General features: G+C 46.2%; 1 protein-coding gene and 1 long non-coding RNA gene across 12 annotated transcripts in view; one reads left to right on the top strand and one right to left on the bottom strand.

The window, feature by feature from the left end:
- Nucleotides 1–15,938, bottom strand: part of LOC134729915 (uncharacterized) — a 52,500-nt gene extending 36,562 nt beyond the window's left edge. For both annotated transcript variants that reach the window (XR_010111481.1, XR_010111482.1), the window contains exons 1-2: nt 14,773–15,938; nt 12,543–12,661 (exon numbers count right to left, since the gene is read on the bottom strand). This is a non-coding gene — a long non-coding RNA (uncharacterized LOC134729915). The remainder of the gene's footprint in view (nt 1–12,542; nt 12,662–14,772) is intronic.
- Nucleotides 13,998–20,175, top strand: part of DGKG (diacylglycerol kinase gamma) — a 228,162-nt gene continuing 221,984 nt past the window's right edge. For 4 of the 10 annotated variants that reach the window (XR_004670871.3, XR_008624956.2, XM_055110770.2 and 1 more), the window contains exon 1: nt 14,009–14,429. The gene's annotated coding sequence lies outside the window, so the exon portion shown is untranslated. Of the gene's footprint in view, nt 14,430–20,175 lie in introns of all 10 variants that reach the window. The other 6 variants (XR_004670872.3, XM_055110769.2, XM_008955656.5 and 3 more) reach the window with 5 other exon arrangements.

The following is a 20,175-nucleotide window of genomic DNA, read 5'->3' as shown; positions in this document are numbered from 1 at the left end:
ATTCATTGGGTTCAGCTTCCTTCAATACCCTGGCTGTTCTTCGAACACACTGGCCTGTAAGTCCCCTGGAGCTGTCCTTATCCACCCTTTAAAAAATCTCCTCTCTTCCTTGAGAACATTTGCTTGGAGATAATAGGCCTGGACTGGACATCAGCAAGGTCCCACACAGTTCCTCCTCATACCCCAGCCACTCTGCCCGGCATTTACCAGCACAGCCAACTTGTCAGCTGGCTAACTTGGAGGATGTCTTTTCTCCCCAGTCGAATTTTCTTCTCTCTTCCTTTCAAATCCTGCTGTGCTGTTATTCAGTTATGGAAACAGCAGAAATCATTTTAGAAAGGAAGCCAGCTGGTTCATTAGTCTGATTAAACTCAAGCAATGGAATCTGAGCAGTTCACATGATGAATGGTTTGCTTTCTCCTTGGCCCCAGTGAGTTTTACAATGATTATTAATCTTGGGGCTCAGTCACCCCTCACATCTGCAACACCATCTGGGTCAGAGAAAAAGGATAGGGCTACAGTGAGATGATGTCAGGGCTTTCTGAGTTGCAATGTTTCCATCTCCTCCTCTTCCTCATTGCAGACCTGGAGGACTCCACGAAGTACACCAGGCTCCCCTATTCTGTCTTAAAGACCCTGATCTTCAGAGTCAGTGAGGCTTGTCTTTAAAATCAGCTTTTGCCACTTAGCAGCTCTGTGATTTGAGGCTCAGATTCTTCACTTAAAAGTGGGGATAAAAACACATACTTTGGCCAGACACAGTAGCTCACGCCTGTAATCCCAGCACTTTGGGAGGCCAAGGCAGGTGGATCGCTTGAGCCCAGGAGTTCGAGACCAGCCTGGGCAACATGGTGAAACCCCATCTCTACAAAAAAATGCAAAAATTAGCAGGGCATGGTGGTGCATGCCTGTAATCTCAGCTACGTGGGAGGCTGAGGCAGGAGGATCACTTGAGCCTGCGAGGTTGAGGCTGCAGTGAGCCATGATCACACCACTGCACTTCAGCCTGGGTGACAGAGCAAGACCCTGTCTAAAAAATAAAACAAAACGAAAACATATTTTTCAGGGAGCCACAAGGATTGATAACTACTTAAACTTCCAAATGAAGTGGTTCAAAATGTGCGGAGCACAGGAAGGAGTGGGAAGAGGTGAAAAATGACTCAGAACAAGGTAAGAAGGGACCAAATCACAAAGGGTCTTACAGGCTGGCCAAAGTAGTTTAAGATTTTATATTGAAAGTATCAGGGAGACTGTAACAAGATAAAATCACGGGAGAGTGGCATGATTAGATCTGTACTTTGGGAAGCTCATTCTGGCTGCAGGACAGAAGGTATAGATTAGGAGATTGGACTGGCACAACAATGCTTGTGGCAGGAAAAATGACCAGGAGGCCAGCACAGCTGTCCAGGGAGAGAGGATGCAAGCCTAAACGCAGGCAGGAAGTGCAGCAATGAGGAATCTTCCTCTTTCGCAGCAGATTTGGAAATCAACAAGAAAGCAAAATGAATTGTCATCGCTCAGGGACTGAAGGTGGAAGGGGGTCCAGGAGAGGAAGAAGGGGGTCCAGGAGAGGGGAAGTCTCAGCTAACCCTGAGGTTCCTAGCTTGACTGAATTTGCAGAGAGTGGGAGCCATTCTCTAAGGAAAGAAACACAGGGGAGATGCAAATGTGTGGGGTACTAGGATACAAGTTGAATGTGGGACGTGTTGAGTTTGAGGTGCTATTTTCAAATTTTCCATTTAATAAAGTGGAACCCAATATGATGGGAAAAACTGGACAGACCCTGTCTGAGAAGGCCGCCTCCCCAGGTCCTATTTCTGGAAAGATGAACAGCCAAAGTAGCCAAGACCAATATTTGTTTATCCCTCCAGTTTGACATTTTTTTCCTGGGAAGTCCTTTTGGAGGCTATAGCAGTGATGGCTGGGTTTAGAAATCCTTCTAGGTTTCCTACCAAGAAATCTCACTGACTGTACAGAACACCAAAACCTACCATTTGTTTTATTTGGCCCTCACCCTCCAGGTATGTCTGTTGCAGATATGCTTTTTCTGTACTGGTTTCGGGTATGGAAGGGGGAGTGCAGCATCTCCAACAGAAGGGAACAGCAGCAGGTTTGTGTACCTGCAGAAAGAGGCCAAAGATGACCCCAGATGACGGTTGCTACTTAGGGAGGAAAAACCACAATGATGAGGAGAATGTCAGAGAAAAGCAAAGGGGTAAATAATATGCAGGGACAATGAAATAGAAAAAGAAAACATGACAAGCAACCTACATAAAAAGCAGTCCCCAGGCCGGGCGCGGTGGCTCACGCCTGTAATCCCAGCACTTTGGGAGGCCGAGGCGGGTGGATCACGAGGTCAGGAGATCAAGACCATCCTGGCTAACACGGTGAAACCCCGTCTCTACTAAAAATACAAAAAATTAGCCGGGCGTGGTAGCGGGCGCCTGTAGTCCCAGCTACTCGGGAGGCTGAGGCAGGAGAATGGCGTGAACCCGGGAGGCGGAGCTTGCAGTGAGCCGAGATCGCGCCACTGCACTCCAGCCTGGGCGACAGAGCGAGACTCCGTCTCAAAAAAAAAAAAAAAAAAAAAAAAAAGCAGTCCCCAAAGTGGTCTGCAATGGGAGAGAAAAAGAAAATGGACCTCAAAGTTACCTCCAGAGGATGGCTTGGCACAGTAGAAACAGCACAAACTGGCCGGGTGTGGTAGCTCACGCCTGTAATGCCAGTACTTTGGGAGGCGGAGGCAGGCAGATCACGAGGTCAAGAGATCGAGACCTTCCTGGCCAACGTGGTCAAGCCCTGTCTCTACTAAAAATACAAAAAAAATAGCTGGGCATGGTGGCATGCACCTATAGTCCCAGCTACTCTGCAGGCTGAGGCAGGAGAATCGCTTGAACCCAGGAGGCAGAGGCCACAGTGAGCCAAGATTGCGCCACTACACTCCTGCCTGGTGACAGAGCGAGACTCAGTCTCAAAAAAAAAAAAAAAAAGCACAGAGTTTAGAGCCCTATAGTCTTTGGTTCAAATTCCAGGAGAAAACTTTGTTGTGTGACTTTGGCCAAGTTGTGTCAACTCTCTGAGGCTCAGTTTCTTCTTCATCTGTAAAATGTTTATAATGATACCTTCCTTGTAGGGTCAGGATGAGAACTGGCCCAGCAAGGTGACCAGTGCAGAGGAGGGGATAGATTAATTTCAGTAGTTGTTACTGCTCTTTTTGCCTCCATTTCTCCTCTTGCAGCTGCTCATGGGTTGGTCCCCCCTGCTTCACCACCACAGGAATGATCCTACACCCCTTTGGGGCACTCTGGCCAAATGCCCCCAGCTCTAGGAGGACACTGATGGCAGGACATCCCCTGGACATATCTCCCTGCACAAGGAGCTCTAGTCTCTGCTTGGTTTGTGAAAAATTGAGTTTGGCACCAGCTTCTCTGGATTTTGAAAACATCTGGTGATTATGAGGAGAAGCAGTAAGGTGGAAGGAGCCTGGGTCCTGACACCCAACAGGACTGAGTCTACTTCCTGCTACCCCAGGTGTGTGACCTTAGGCAGCCCATCTCACTTCCCAGACTTCAGGGTCTTCTCTCCCTTACAGGGTGATTGTGAGACTGAAATGGCTAAGAGAGAGTGTCTGGCACACAGTAGGCACATGATGAGTGTCTTCATTCTTTCGTTTCTTTTCTTCTCTGTATCTTCAAGTTTCCAGAGAAGATTAGAAATCAATTGTAAAACTGCATAGGACTCAATGACATCAATCAATTTCTTAAATTACCATTAAATATAATTGTCAGCAGAAGAGAGCCGAAAAACATGCATCCAGAATCCAACAAAACGAGCTGAATCTCACTCTGTGGACTGATGGCAAATTGGCTGAGTTCCTATTCCTCCCTTTTTTTTTAATGCTGCAGAGATGAGGTAACACCAACACCCAGGCCGCAAAAGCAAATGTCTCAATGTATTCGTTTTTCTAGTTTAATCCGTTTCGACTATGAAAGGCAGACTGTCATCTAGAACAAAGTAGCCCAACGATAATTTGAGCTCATCCACAACTCAGCTTTGGGAGTTCAACTTGGGACTCCTCTCCATCTCCATTCACCACCCAAACACAAAAGGATAAACAGCATGTTTCTACTGTTTATTCCTTTTTTATTTTTTCTTTTTCTTTTTTTGTCTACTGTTTATTTCTATATTAAGCAATCACGAAAAGATCATGGAGTTGCAGCCCACATTTCTATAAATTATAATGAACAAATATGATGCCAGTAAAAAACAAACAAACAAACAAACAAAACTAAAGCATGCAGGGATGTGCTTCAAGTTTTGCCTCAAGACCTGAGGAGGAAGACACAAGTTTATCCTCCACTGACAGTGATATTTCTGTGGGAAACATTTGAAAAGAGCCATGTGGCCAGTAGTCTCTAGTTTCTGTACCTGCATCAGCCTTAGGAGAACGCACCATCTGAAACAAGCTTACTGTGATTCTCAGCATGGTGCCACAAACCATCACTCCCTGAAACTCATTAGGGCTTCTATTGAGGTATGCAGTGAAGGAAAGGAGCCACTCTGAGAGTCCCCAGGGAATGTTCAACCATAACCTTGGTGAAGGTAGGGGTAGGAACAGCAGGCAGACCATTCATGTTAGAACCAGAAGGTAGGTTGCATCGCTTTCTCATCCCTATGTTAGTTTCTACAGGACATTAGGGGTAGAATGGCATGGTAGGATCAATGCTGTACTAGTAAATATTTGACAATCAGGTATGATGGGGGTGGGAGAAAGAGAGTCCTGATTTATAGCATTTGCAGATTGCTATGGCTTAAATACTCCCACCATGGCTGGCTTGAAACTAGCACCAGATGTCATTGGATGCAGAATTGGGAAGAGATGAGCACCTCTGCCTCCAGCCCACTGCTTGGTAGGCCTCCGGGACCACCACTGCCTGCGGTTGTCAGTGGGTGCCGCCATGTCACACAAGGGCAGATGGAAGGCCTTGACTAGACTTCAGGACACAGATGGGGCACCATCATCTGTCCCTGAGAAGTCCCCCTACCCACCTTTTTGGACCCCCTGTGCTCCTCTCTTGTAGATCACTTGTGAGGCCATGGTGTCACCATGTGTCCACATGCCAGTCCTCCCATATAAACACAGGGCCCGGTTTTCATTTCCATTCTCCCACACCTGACGCAGTTCCTGGAAAAGCAGGCATGTAAATAAATAAATGTTTATTGACTGGATGTTGGAATGAATGAGTGAATGCTCAGTGGGAGGGGAGGGCGGGGGAAACACAGAAGCTGCCATCACACATCTGCAAAGACCCCCTGCAAAAAAAAGAGTTGACACTTGAGGCCAGGAGTTTGGGACCAGCCTTGGCATCATAATGAGACTCCATCTCTACAAAAAGAAAAATTGTTTGTTTGTTTTTCTAATCAGCCAGGCATGGTGTCACACGTCTCTAGTCTCAGCTGCTCAGGAGGCTGAGGTGGGAGGATTGCTAGAGCCCAGGAGTTGAGGTTCCAGTGAGCTATGATCATACCATTGCACTCCAGCCTGGGTGACAGAATGAGACCCTGTCTCTAAAAAAATTTTTTAAGAATAGGATTTATTCTTCTGGATATCAGTGGACAAAACCAGGACCAAAAGGAGGAAGTGGCAAGGAAGTAGGTTTAGAGTCTCTGAAGAAATAGAGTTCCTACCTCCTACAAGTCTATAGAAATCAGGGTCCTCTCTGTCTGCTACTTTTCAGTTAGCATCCTCTGCCCATCACCCACTTGAAACATCACCCTAGTCTATTTCCCCTGCCTCTACACCCTAACACAGGGAAAGGAATTTTTGCTACTGCCACAAATATTGAGGGAACTCCACTTGTGCAATCCCTAGCCCAGCAGAGGTTGGGAACATTCAAAGTAGTAGAGGTTACAGTCCACATTGTTTTCTCTCATTATACAAAGCAAAGCCAGGTGCAATAGTTCATGCCTGTAATCTCAGCACTTTGAAAGGCCAAGGCGGGAGGATCACTTCAGCCCGAGAGTTCAAGACCAGCCTGGGCAACACAGCGAGACCTCATCTCTACAAAAATAAAAATAAACAAACAAAAATAATAACCAGGCATGCAGGTGCACACCTGTGGTCCCAGCCACTCAGAAGGCTGATGCTGGAGGCAGTCAAGGCTGCAGTGAACTATGATCACACCACTGCACTCCAGCCTGGCAGACAGAGCAAGACCCCCATCTCAAACAATTAATCAACAGAATTCCTGGTAGGTGTTTGAGACTTCTCTTTTATTCTCCCTCCACAGACTGTTCAACTCTCTCTTCTTTACACCTTTAATCCCACTGCATCTTCTTACCACCAACTTCTCCCCTGTGTGGTCTATAATTTTTGCTCCACCATGAACCTCTCAGAGACAGAAAGCAACACCCCTGTCTGAATCTCGTGTCTAGCACAGCATCTACTCACTGGAAGTGCCCAAGAAGCATTTGTTAATGAACAAATTCACAAATGAGAGGGGAAAAAAAAGTACTTTCTATACCTCTAATTTATATATCCCCAATTGGCAAACCTCCCAGAAACACCTAGAAATTATTTACAGAATAAAGTAAGCGATGACGCTAGCCAGAGATCTGTGAGACGGTGATTTGGAAAAGTTCAGAGCCCCCCCAGTCTACATCCTTCTAGGGCCAATTGTAAAAATCTTTTTCTCAGGAACAAATAACTACAAAAACTTTAAAATACAGGCAGTTCCCTATGTAGGAACATGCTGTATTCTGAAAATCTATTTATGAAATTGTTGTTTGAAATTCAGAATACACTTTCTCATAGAACTGTGTTCAGAAGAGTAACTGACAACACAGCTCCAACTCGAGAGATTTGCAAAGGAAAATAATAGGAAGCACTAAAGCTATACTATGGAACCACTCTTTTCTTTTACACATCATAAAATAGACATATGGAATGTGTCAAACTACCCTGTAACCTTTGGACAACGGGCAATACTTGGAAGCAATAAAATGAAATTTTAAATGGTTTCTTTTTTATTTATATGAATGCTGATACCTGAGAAAAAATGCACGTTGTATTTGCAGCAGCTGCTGAGGAGATGCTTAGACCAGGCTGTCCTGCTCAGACTCCAGGGCCTGGATGAATCACCTGCAGGGCTTGTTCAAAATGTAGATTTCTAGTCTCTCCCTCTAGGGAGGCACATTCGGTGGGTCAGGGTAGAGCCCAGGAATATGCATTTTAACAAGCACTTGGGAAAGTCTGACCCAACCGATGTGAGGACCACGTCTAGAGAACTGCTAGCCCAGAAGAGATGCCACATCACTTCTACCTGGGCTGAAGGCTCATCTCCTGAGACTGCCTCTGTCTGTTTGGTAGAGAACCATGCCTCCTCTCTCATTCTCCCGATTCCTTCTCCAGTGGGAGAAGAGGGCAAGTAATGACCTGTCACTCCACAGGCTATGTATAGAGTCAGGGATTCAGGGTAAACAGCATAGGTGAGAGATAAAAGAGATCCCATCACTCATTCAGCAAACATTGAGGGCTGAGCTGAGATGCAGCTGGCATGCTGGTGGTTGAAATAACCAAAAATTTTTGTAGGGTGGAAAAATAGTCTCTTTCATGAGTACTGCTCTCCCAGGTAGTAACCTCCTGCTAGCAGCAGCTACCCCAGTGAAACTCCCCATGGGATGGGATTAATAACGTCTTCATAGGATGTGTGTGTATAAAGTGCTAAAAACATTATAAATGCTTAATAAATGTTTATTTATTTCTATTATCATGTTGCCCTACAACTATATTAAAATATACTTGGAGAATCAAGACAAAGACAAAAAAAAATATAGCCAAGCAACAATAAGCCAGTTTTATAGAATACAGTTCAGTTAGTTGACAAGTGCTGTAGAATGAAAATTAAGGCAAGTTCAGTGTGAGAGAAGCTCTCTTAGAGGAAGCTCACAGCACACTGTGGCTTCTGGTTTCTAATGCTGCCTCCACCACGTACAGGCTGGGAGATCCCAGCCATCCGCCTCTGTGTAAAGTGAGGATGATGATTCTCTCCTCACAGGGCTTTTGGGAGGGTTAACGTCCAAGTCTGCATAGTGCCTGGCTCATGATAGGTGCTCAGTGAGAGGAAGCTCTTTAGCAAGATTTGAAAATGGGAATAAGCCTTCCTGTAATTGTAGAATCTCAGAGAAAACAGGGACATGTAGTTGTCTTCTTTATATTCAATTTCATATGATTGATCGCCTACTATGTGCAATACTCTGTGGGTGATAGAAAAACAATTAAGATGTAGTCTAAGGAGGATAAATTGCTGTTCCGTGGATGGGGGGTGGACAACGGGTATGAAGCATATACAAGTAATCATAATACAAGGCAGTCTGTTGTAAGAACTGGAATAAATTATAAACAAGTTTCAATGGAAGTACGGGAGAGAGAATAATTAACTTCAACTGAGTGGATTTAAAAGGCACTATAGAAGGAGCAAGAGAGAGAAAAAAGGCAGTTCTCCCAGCCGTGGGAGTAGCCTGAGCAGGACAGGGAGGGGCAGGTGCAAGGTGTGTTGGGAAGACAAAAGCCGGGCAGCGTGCACACCATGTCCTCGAAAAGCTTACCGGACATGCAAGTGGATGAGTGACCTGGGACCACTTCGTGGAGGGCCCTGAATGCCATTTTAGGGACTCTCTATTTCTCTCTATTAAAGGCAGTAATAACAATAATTCCATTCATCCAGAACCTACTATGTGACCAATCCTATTGTAGACTGTTCATAAATATTTCTTCTATCTTCCATAAAAGCCTATGCCTAAGTATTATTATGTCCCTTTTAAGGATGAGGGATCTGAGGCTTTGAAGGCTTTTGAACAAAGAGAGGGGGCTTTGGGGTCTAGACTCTCAGAAGTTACTCTGGCAGCAGCAAATGAGAAGAACGGATGAGAGAAGTGCTGGCACTTGGGGCTCCCTCAATTGCTAACATGTTGTGACATTTTGTCCCCCCAAATTAGTAAACAGGAGATAAAGAAGTGACCAGGATTTCTAAAACTAGACTGATCTTTTCAAAAGTTTTGTGGGCTGGGCAGGCTTTGAAGCAAATGGTCATTTAGGGAGTTAGAACCTTTTCCCTTCTGTGGCTCTTCCCAGCGTTTCCTGTGAAAAGCTTCCCCTCCAGGGACAACAGTGAAGAATTCCACGGCGGTGTCTCTTGACCAGACATAGCAGAAAACAGACCTGGAGTAATGTAGTGAACCCAAATTAGCCTTTTTACAAGCTCATTAAAGCATAAAGTTTAACATCCTTTGCCCAAAATATAACAGAAAGAAGAAAGCCTCCTTTTTTCTCCCTACTCACTCACACCTCCTTCCCCTCTTTCCACCATCTGTCTCCGGATAGGCAAGCATCAAAGCAGGATCTTGGATGGGTAGGTGTCTCCTTCACTGTCAAGTAAACACAATCAAAGTTCCTGGGAAATCCACTGTGGGCAACTCCAGTGACACTGTAGAATTCCAGGCAGGGGGCAGATGTGCACTCTGGTAGTCCTGAAGTCCACCAGCTCCTTTCATGTTAAAATATTACTATATTTTAATGTGGTGTATAAAGAGTTGCTGACCTGAATTGCTGTTTCTTAGGAAGCAGACACATTAGCAAGTAGTATAATAACTAGGCTTTAAAAAATAGACTACCTTAAGGGAACAGACTATCTTCAATAACTGTATTTTACATTTTTGCATAGCACTTCTAAAACACTTTCAAATAAGCTTCTTCATTTAATCATTACCTTGAGATGCATGTATTACTATCCCCACTTTGCAGAAGAGGAAATTGGAGCTTAGAGACTCAGATTAGCTCTTTTGACTCCATCTAATTCTAAATTATCTATTTATTATTCTGAACCCCATGGCTTCTCCTTTGTGCTTTCCTTCAAGCTTATCAGTTGATATTGTGAGAATTTTCCCAGCTTGCCTTGTGGAGGGGCCCCACCCAGGCAAGGGGGCGGTACTTAAAAGTTGTTCAGTTGCTAGTACTTAACAGAGTATCAGTGCCAGAAAGGGTTGTAGGGACCATTTCCAGCCTCCTTATTTTCTAAGAAAACTAAAATGAGGGAATCTCCTGCCTACATTCCCAGGACTGGATCCCAAATCCCATTCATGGCAAAACTGTGACCAGGAGCTCCTGGTTCTCCTGTTTCCAACCCACAGTCTCACTCCACCACAGCCTTCACAGTCAAAACCAAGAGGAAAGTTAAGGTTCAGACTTGGCTAGTATCTGTTCCCATCCTGTCATTGCTTGATAACATGGAAAGATTCCATTAATTATGAGATCATAAAATATTAGGTGGAAGACAGCTTGGAGATAATCTGGTATAATCCTTTGTGTTCTGTACATGAGAAAAGTGAGGCCTAAGAAGGCGAGCAGAACCCCCCCGGCCCACCTTGCGGTTGGTGACCCTGAACTCAGCTGTGCTCCAACTGTCAAGTGCTGTTCGCTCAGCTTGTCAGAGACAGTGGGACTAAAAATTTCCAGACACAGGTACCTGACTCAGCCCTCGCTTTGCCTTGGCAATGGAGATCAGGCATCAGCTGCTGGCTTGGATGATGTGTTCCCAGAGCAACATGGTGAGTGTGAGCTGCCAACATTGAAGTCTCAGGGAATGTAAAGTGTCGAACCAGTTAAACATCCAAAAATGCCCCGTCTCTCAGAAACAAGGGTGACTCATCACAGCGCTTGGGCTACAATTGGGAATGGCATTAGGGTGGCTGTGGGGGCTAAAAATCCATGCTTAGAAGCCCCCAGCTTTGTTTCCTCTGGCTTTTTGTTCGCAGGTCTTTTCTCTGGCTGAGAACCAACATACACATGCTCCACTGCCAAACCCAGCCCTCCTCCTCCATGAAGCCTGCCTTGACTCTTTCAGCCCAGAGGAGGCCTCCTTTCTCAAGCCCTGAGAATCTGCCCTGTGCAATTTGGCACTTGATTCCATACTGTCGTCCACTGTTTCTTAACCAGTGGAGCGTTTGTTTTATAACTGACATGGATTGCAAAATCTTTGAGGGGAGGCACTAAGCTTCCTCTTCTGCACCCTACAGTAAGTCTCAGGGTGTCACCACAGAGCAGAGACATGCTCAGACTCACAGATAGTCCTGACCTCAAGACTCTTTCTGCTTTACCTTATGTTTGCACATACAGCAAATGCCCAATAAATCCTCACTTGTTTCACCGTAGCTTCAGCCTTTTCAAATAAAGAGCTCAGTTGCAGGGCCTCTGTCAGCCCATGCAAATTAGAGAAAAGGCATCCCTCCCTCCAGGCAGACATAACCCTAACAGGTTGTGTGGCTGGGCAAGTGGGGCATGAGTTGGATATCAGCCCCTTAGCTGGGTGCCCTGTGCAGCAAGCCACATAAGCCACCTGGGCTCTGGCTCTTCGTGAGAGCAGCAACAAGGACACCCTCTCCACAGTGCTCCATTCTGATGGGGAAGGCCTACCTTGGGAAAGCTGGCATCAGATACTTCCCAGCTTGCTTCCCAGCTCATTTCCCATCAAAAACAAACAACAAAAAATCCACACCTGCCATAGCTCCTCACTGTGGAACCCAAGTCTATGCTCCCAGAAGAGCATTTGGAGACTCCCACAATACTGTCCCAGCCTTCTTTTCTTGTGCTGGGAAGACCCAGAACTCACCATGAATTGTCCTACGTCTCTGCTTTTGCTTTCTCCCAGCCTAGATTGCCCTCGTCCTGTTGATCTTTAAGTGAGATCTCTATTCCCCTTTAAAATCCGATCGCAAACCCTACCTCCTCCTTGATGCCTCCATTAGCACTAATTGTTCTTGGTGCTTCTTCCTGCCCCATCCCTCTTTGCCTTCCACATTGCTTCAGCCTCTATTACCACCCTTTTCCTCCATGTTATTAGCATGTAACTCAGTCCACACAGCCTTCTCTGAACTCCTTCTGCAGCAACTCAGATGCATCATTTGGCTCCATCCTGATCCTAAAGGAATCCATTTGCAAACAAACCGATGAACAATATTGACTTTACAAATGATTTCTTTCATAGGACCGGGGGCTTTCATAGCCCACCCCACAGCAAACTACTTACCAATCTTTGCAAGCATCTCCCCTGTCCAAATCCCTGGACAACTTGGCAACCCTGTTGCCTGTTCTCAGGCAAGTTGCTTGGCAACCCTGTCCTCAGAGCTCCTCCCCTCTCGTTACCCTTCCCCAATGTGCTCTCAACGAAGCTGAGGCTCCACACTCAGTCTCTGCATGTCTTCTTCATTTGTTTCATTCAATTTATTTCCTTCCCATCCTAATAGGCAGAGCAACTCAATGTTGTCCTAACACCTACTTGCAAACATGTACCCCAAGTCCATTATGATGCTCAGCCAAACACAGGGTCTCCTTCAGTTTAGCCTTTTTTAGAAGGAGTCAAGAATAGGCAGCCAGAATGTTTTTCTTGTGACATGTATGTGCATTTTCCTCCATTGAGCATGCAGTCAAAAAAAGCAAGGATTGTGTCTTCCACATCCATGCAACGTAGCAGAGTGAAAATATATACCAGAAACCTGTGCTCAGGGCTCCTCTCTTCCAGGGATGAGGACAGTTCTAAGCCCTTTCTGTCTCTCAGTTCTTCTTTCCTCCCAAGTAAGGCCCAGGACTGGAGTTACGGGGAAGCACCTGAAGACAGAGTAGGAGTTTAATAAATAGCTGTAAAATGAGTGAGTCAGTGACTGAAGAGGAAAAAAAGAAAGGACAAGGAAGAACTTTGAAGGCACCCTCACCAAGATTATTTCAGCCTAGCTGAAGGAAACTTTGAGAAGCCACCCAGGGTGATAGAATGGATAAGACCCAGAGGATAAGAGGAGTCGCAAACACGGGGTTCTGGTATCAGCTCTGTCTTCATCACTGTGTGGAACCTTAAGGAGATCTCTCAGCTCTGTTTCTCATCTGTCTCACCAGCCTGCCTGCAGATAGCCTAGTATGGACACCACCCAACAGGGTCCTCAGGGCTGTTTGACATTCGTGTTTGAGGCTTCTTCCCCAAATGCACAGACACCCAGAGCCCCTCGGCGCCTCCACACTCTGCGGAAAGCTTTTCTTGGCTGCAGTGCTGGCCCGGGGACCTTCACTGCCCACTGGCAGAAAAGAATTCTCGGCTGTGGAAACGAGTAAACTCCACATATTTTAAAGATGACAGTCTAAACTCCTAATGACTCTAAATGTGGTGTGAAATGGACAGAAGTCATCCTGCTGTGTGACATGCCTGAAATAGTGTCACCACCACCATCACCCCCTCACGTGGACATGCACGTCATGGAAAGAGAAGCAACAAGTCATAGTGCCTTGGCTAATGTAGCTCCCCTATTCCCCCCGACCCCTCACCCCAGCGTCTTTTCTGTGCTCTTCTACATTTTAAAAAAAGAAGAGATCTATTTATTCTGCAGGAATACAGTCCAAGGTCACCTAAAAGCAAAGGAGAATGGGAATTAAACACACCCAGAGACCCGACCCATCCAACAGAGTCCAGCTCAGGCAGGCTGTGCCAGTCTCCACCAGGCTACGAGGGGAAAACCTTTTCAAGTTGAACTGCCACCAATCCACTGCCACCGAAGTCAAGGTTGTCAGAAATGACCCTCTGGACAGGGCTAGTGATTTGGATCCTAGAGATACTGAGTTCCTGGGAAACAAAGAGAACTTGTTGATTTTGTATTTTTATTTTTTCTTCGATTTGGTCGGGATATTACGGTAGCCTTGACCAGAGTGGAGAAAAGGAAACGCCCAGTCGGTATTTATTTGTCAAACAGTTGTCCTTTGCCTCCGGGGTCAGGGGCCCTGTGGTACCCACCACTGTTGCATCCTCTCCACACTCCTAAGCCTGTAACTCCTCCTCCCAAACCTGAAGCCCTGTCAGTAAAAAGCGTCCTAATGATGCCCGCGCCCTAGTTGCACCAAAGGGGGTCAGGTTCCCATGGAGCGGATCCACATTCGTGTGTGCGCACGCGTGTGCATGTGTGGGAGCGCGTGTCTGTGTGTGCCGTGTGTGTACGCGCGCGCGCCGGTGTGTGTGGCGGGGGCGGGCTCTGCGCCCGGGGGCAGGGCTCCGCAGTGAGAGTGGCAGCTGGACTTGCCAGGCTGCGAGGGGCAGGGCACAGAGCCGCAGTGCCGTAGTAGCGGGCCACGGAGATAGACGGCTTTGGAGCTGCTGAACTCCGAGCACAGGGTGAAGACCCCGGCGCTACCAACCACAGCCTGGCAGCCTGGTCTCCGCGGCACCCACTGGGGCTGCATCCCCCTCCCCCGAGAGGGCTGCGCAGGCGGGAAGACGCCCAGAGGCCAGCTTCGGTCCCCCTTCTGTCTCTCGGTTCCTCTTTCCTCCCAAGTAAGGGAATAAACCGCGAAGAAGGAGCGCCCCGGGCCACCGCGCAACCAAGTGTTGCCTGGTGAGGTAAGACGGCGGCCGGCGCGGCGGAGGGGGTCCCCGGCTCAGGGAGCACCCGGTGCAGCAACTTGGTAAAGGAGGGCAAAGCGGGAGCCGGTCCCGCGGCCAGGGAAGGGGCTGCAGCCAAAGCCACGGCGCCCACCCCGACAGTTCCACCTGCCACAAAGCCCTGCAGGAAGGGACGCCCCGCTCGAGGGGTGCAGGCTTGGGGAACGCACAGGGTGGGGCTCGGCTCTCTCTGCGACTGAGAGGCCCCCTCAAGCCTCAAAGCTGTGCGGGTGGGAGGCGGCCTTGCTCCAGGCAGTTTGCTAAAACAACTGGTCGGATTTCCTTCTTCTTCTGGACTTACCTTGGCTCCTTGATATCCAGTTCGCGCTCCAGGCAGTCCGAGAAGCAGGAGATGCTTTTCCTAATGTCTGGCCGCCAAAGCCTCCGACCGTCCCGCGGGGTTCTAGGACTTTGGGGGCACTCCACAAAGCCCCTGCGCAGGGCGACTTAAAGGGAAGCTGAAGAGAACACGGACACCCCAGAGAATAAAGGAGGGAAGGGTCGAATCTAAGGTTGATCTGTGTAGTCTCAGAGTCACAAGATGTGTCCGTGTGTGTGTTTGTGTCCTGAGGAGTGCGTACCCGGAGTCACCTGTGGTGCTTTCGCAGACTCCACCGGTCCACCTCCCCTTGCCTAGTCTGAGATTTTCTTCGTTTGAACTAGTGGAATAGAGTTAGGGGAGGGGGCTGTGGAGTTCTAAAAAGCCCTACAGGTGATTTGACGTGCTGCCCCTATCCCCGCCATCACTGCAGTGGAAAGCTTGGGACTAGAGCTAGAACCACCTCCCAGATGGGAGGGATCCAGCTGCGGAACTCAGGGTGGCGGTCGAGACCCCTCCCCCAGTCGCCCCCCGCGGCGGGAGGGTCTGCTGCAGCGCGAAGCGATTTGTGGCTGCGCCGCAGTGGGGCCCGGGAGCGCTGTGAACCCGTGGGCGCGCTCTCCCGCGCTGCGCCGCTGCCTCCTCGGACTTCATTAGCATACGATGACCTCTCTGTGGGGAGGAGGGCCTGGGAGGGCTGTTTGTCATTCCTTTATTTTGGGGGCTTGGCGACGACACTTTGGATCTGGAGGTGAACACCAGGGGTCATGATGAGAGACAGCGGTCAGGACACAGGACTGGAAACGACCCCTCTGGTCTGGATGGGGGAATCAACTTTGTTATTTTGGTGCTTGGGATTCTCTGTCTGTAAAATACAGCTGGCAGAGCCACTTGCTGGCACACAGGGCACCCTGGTTGTCAATGAAGGAAATTAGATCATAGAGGGCAAATGTCGAGGTTTGGTCATGAACCCAGGCACAGACACACACCCCTTTATATTTTATGTCCCTCTCACTCTCATTCCAGGCATGTGTCTAACATGGGAAGGTACTTCACTGTTTGTCGTATTAAAAGACTACATTTGCTGGAGATTCCATTCCGAATATGAATTATACTCCTTAAATAAAACGGCTGCAACTAAGCCAACTTCCCGGTCGTACTCCTGATCTATGTCTTTTTTGCCAATCACCCTTAACGTTTACACCCAGCACTATAGGCATTACTACAGGTATTTTTCTGGGAGGGGCTTTAGGGTGGGAAGCTAGTAGATGAGTCTTTCCTACCTTAGAATTTTATGGAGTGGTTGGTTCAGATCAACCAAGACATGGGGAGAAAACGACAAACATCAGCGTGTCTTGAAATCTAGACTCTCAGAGATGGGAGTAACTACTAAGATCATCTGTTCCAGCTCCCCCAACTGCTCCAACTCCCCACACAACACCATCAACAGATGGCGAGGATCCCTCCTACCCGGACACTCCCAGAGGCCCAGGCTGTGCATGCGTGAGCCTCTGCGAGGAAAGAACCCAGAAGCCAGCAACTCTCCCCTCTCCTACTGATGGGAGTTGGTGGATGCTGGCCCCATCTCCTCCCCTGGAAGAGAAGGGGGAAAAGGGCGGGGAAGTACCCTTTCTTTGTGGTAAAACTTTAAAACTTTTAAAATGTATATCTTATTGTATTACATCATTATAATGTACTCTTTTAGTATAAAAGTAATTCATGTTCATTGCCAAAAAATTGGGAAGTTGAAAAGTATGCAAAGAACAAATCAATCACCCATGATCCTACCACTCCCATCCCACACTGTTAATATACTGGCATATTTCCTTTCCATCTGTTTTTATGCCTTGAAATTATACAATCCATAGAGAGCCAGCATTTATTGGGTGCCTAATAAGTATACTTTGCATGGTGTTAAATTTTATATTCATTATATCCTTTAATCCTCAGGAGTCCCTCTGAGGTGTTATTACTATCAATCCCATTTTTCTAGGGTTGCATTTTTCTAGGGTTCTAAGACTTCAGGTGACTTGCCCAAGTTACATAGCTGGTATGTGGCAGAATCAAGATTCAAACCCAGGCTGTCTGACTCAAAAGTATGGTTGCTGAGCCCCTGTAGCTATTGGTTCTCTGCTTTTTTCTGAATTAGTGTTGTAGCAAAAGACCTTCATGAACATTATTTTCCTGGCTGCATATTATTACACTGTTAGTTATTTAAGTTGCTTCCTGTCTTTAGCAACTACAAATAACTGGACAAAGTCTTTACTGCACACACTTCCCATTACTTCCTTTGGATAGATGCCTAGAAATAGATCACCAGGCCAAAGGGCATGAATGTTTTAAGGCTCACAGTATATATGAGAAGCCACTTTTCAAAAAGGGTACACTAATTTAGGATTCCATTCACCAGAAACAACTCGGCCATAGTTCAAGCAGATGACCTTTAGGAATCCAAATAGGCCAAGGCCTCACACGACCAAGCCACATCACACGAGCATTCTTCAGTCTCATGGAAGAAGGAATCACACATATCACCTTGCTTTATACACTCAGGAGGGATTATGGAAACCATACAACATAAAGCTATAACTATTTTTATGTGAGCAAGTATCAGCTGCAGAATTCTCTAGCTAAATGTCACATACTAACTTTGAACAAATCAAACCATAATGTAAAATATACAAATGTGTATAATGTCCCACTTCTCCATACAAGTCATTATAACAACACTCACTCCTGTGAACGTGCATCATGATCACAGCCAGGTTCAGCAAGCTTAACCCATCAGCAACAGCTTCCTCACATACTGGCCATATTCAAAGAGTTGTTTATCTGTACCAAGTATCAGAATTCCACACCCAACCATAGTGAGAGCTGATGTCACTTTATAAGTAACAGAGTTTGTCTGACTAAAAAAAAAAAAAAAAATCAAGGCTAGTAACTATTAATAGTAATAAAACAATTTAAAAATAAAGTTATACCCATCATTTAAAAAAAAATGTGCTCAGGTGGAAACAAAATGTGGCTGGCAGAAGAGAGATTGAATTAGGCAATACAAAACACACACACACACACACACACACACACACACACACACACAAAGGGTTAGAAGAAAACAAACTGGCCCTAGCTATGAGTTGTTCCTAGAGCCTCGTTGATCTCCAAGCCACCTCTGCCACCAGCAGTGGGTTTAGTAGCCCTGGAATATAATCTGTTGTTGCTCCCACTCTGAGATCAATTTATGCAAGATTCAGCTCAGGTCCGGAAACATCCTTCAGGGAAGCCCACCCTAGAGACGTCCTGAATCCACAGCACCTGTGCGTAAGCTTACCTCGCTATGGCGAAGTCACTATTTGCATATCTCCCACTGAACTATGAGCCCCCTGAAGGCAGAGACCATGTCTAATTCTTTTCTGTATCCCCAGCACCTGAGATAGTGCCAATCCATAGTCAACAATTAAATGTGACCAATGAACGAATAAGAGAATTTTCCAGGTCCTGTACTGGATGCTTTACGTGCATTTCTCTTTCAGCATACGTTTATTCTGCTCAGGCTAGTCAGTCCCAGAAATATACCTGAAAGGTGTCTAGAGCTGTGCTGTCTGTTTTCACATGTGACTATTTCCTGTTTAACTTTAGTTCATTAAAATTAAATGAAATTTAAAATTCAGTTCCTCGGTCACACTAGTCACATTGCTAGTGCTTACATGCAGCATGTGATTTCTGGCTATCATATTGGAGAATGCACATTTAAAAGATTTCCATCATTGCAAAAAGTTTAACTGGACTGTGCTACAGTGTAAGCTTGGTGCAAGCAAAGTGTGTGTCTATGTCTGTCTTGTTTTCCACTGTATCCTCTGCACTAGCACAGTGCCTAGCCCCGAAGAGATGAGGGAGAGAAAGATAAAGGAGGGATGGTGGTAGTAAATGTTGTGGTAATATTAGCAATAGCACTTACTGGGCACCGACTCTGAGTCCCACATTGTGCTATGTTCTGCACACGCATAGCTTCACCTGATATTCACATCACTACACTCCTGGTATTAACCCCATCTCACAGATAAGGAAACTGAGTCTCAGAAAGTTTCAGTAATTTGCCTATGGTCACAAAGCTGTTAGGAGAGACTGAGATTGAAACTCAGGTCTATATGATTTCAAAGCCTTTTCTCTTTATTTATCTTCTGTTTTTTCTTGGAGCTTTTGCTTTACTGCCTCAATAACTGCTGTGTGTTGTGATGTGGATTAGGATTGCCACCATCTTGGCTTCCTGGGAAATCACAGAAAGGGGACTTTTGAAAGCTTTCCAAGAGAAACAATGGGTATAATTTATGACTCTGAATCACATATCAAGAGTGCAAAATTTTGCTCAGGGTCTTAAGAGAACCTGTCCCTGGATGGGTGAAGGAGGGAGAAAGGAACCCACCCATAGTGTGGCCTGACCGGGGGACCAAAACCTACAAGAGCAGACCAGTCAACCACCATAGTCTGTGCTTCTCCTCAGGGAGTCCTGAACCAGCTCTTAAGATCTCGCAACCTATTAATGGGGTAACTTGGCTCTCAAATCCCTGGCCAACGCCCTTTTCACTGCTCCACCCTACCTCATGGGCCATTTGCTCCAGTGCCCTCACTATTATTATCATCACTCTTGTCCTAGTTTTCTCTAATTTCTTTATTCTTAAAGAATAAAGTGCAAAATTTCAAGGGAGTCCTAATCAGCATGGAGAAGACTGAAATTACCACCTCCTCATTCTATTTCCTATTTCTATTAAAACTCTTTAAGGTCTAATTAAGAATCTATACCATTGACACCTGTTGAGCTTAATATCAACTGAAGTAACCCAATTCTCTTTTAAACTTGCTCTTGAACTGCATTGCCCACCTGCTCGCCTTCACCCGATACTTGCCCACACCCCCTCACAGCCACTCTAGAGACTGTGCATTGTTTCTCATTTTATCTTGTTCAGTTCAGTCTGCCTTGCCAACTTGCCCAGATATTTCTGGCTGTGATTCTAGCATCCAGTGTATTTACCGGCCCTCTCAGCCAGCTTCCTGCCATCTCTGAATCTGATGAGCACGACCTCTTCATCTAAGTCATCAATAAAAATAATGAACACTATGGGATTCTGAGGCATTCCACTGTATGTTCCCTAAACATAGATATTAATTCAATAATTAAACAGCACTTACTTAGAAAATTTATTCAGCTTTCTGTACTATAACTGAGCCCATATTTCTTCATCTTTTTCAACATTATTAGAAGAATCTTATCAAAGGTCTCTGATGAACTCCAAATATTCTTCATCACTGGTATTTCCTTGATCTTCCGTCCAATAATCTTGTCAAAGAAGCAATTTTGTTGGTCTGACATAAACTAATTTCAGTGAT

The sequence above is a fragment of the Pan paniscus genome, chromosome 2 (assembly GCF_029289425.2).
Source record: "Pan paniscus chromosome 2, NHGRI_mPanPan1-v2.0_pri, whole genome shotgun sequence".
In the NCBI taxonomy this organism is placed as follows: domain Eukaryota; kingdom Metazoa; phylum Chordata; class Mammalia; order Primates; family Hominidae; genus Pan; species Pan paniscus.
This window is presented reverse-complemented; position numbering and strand designations above follow the sequence as displayed.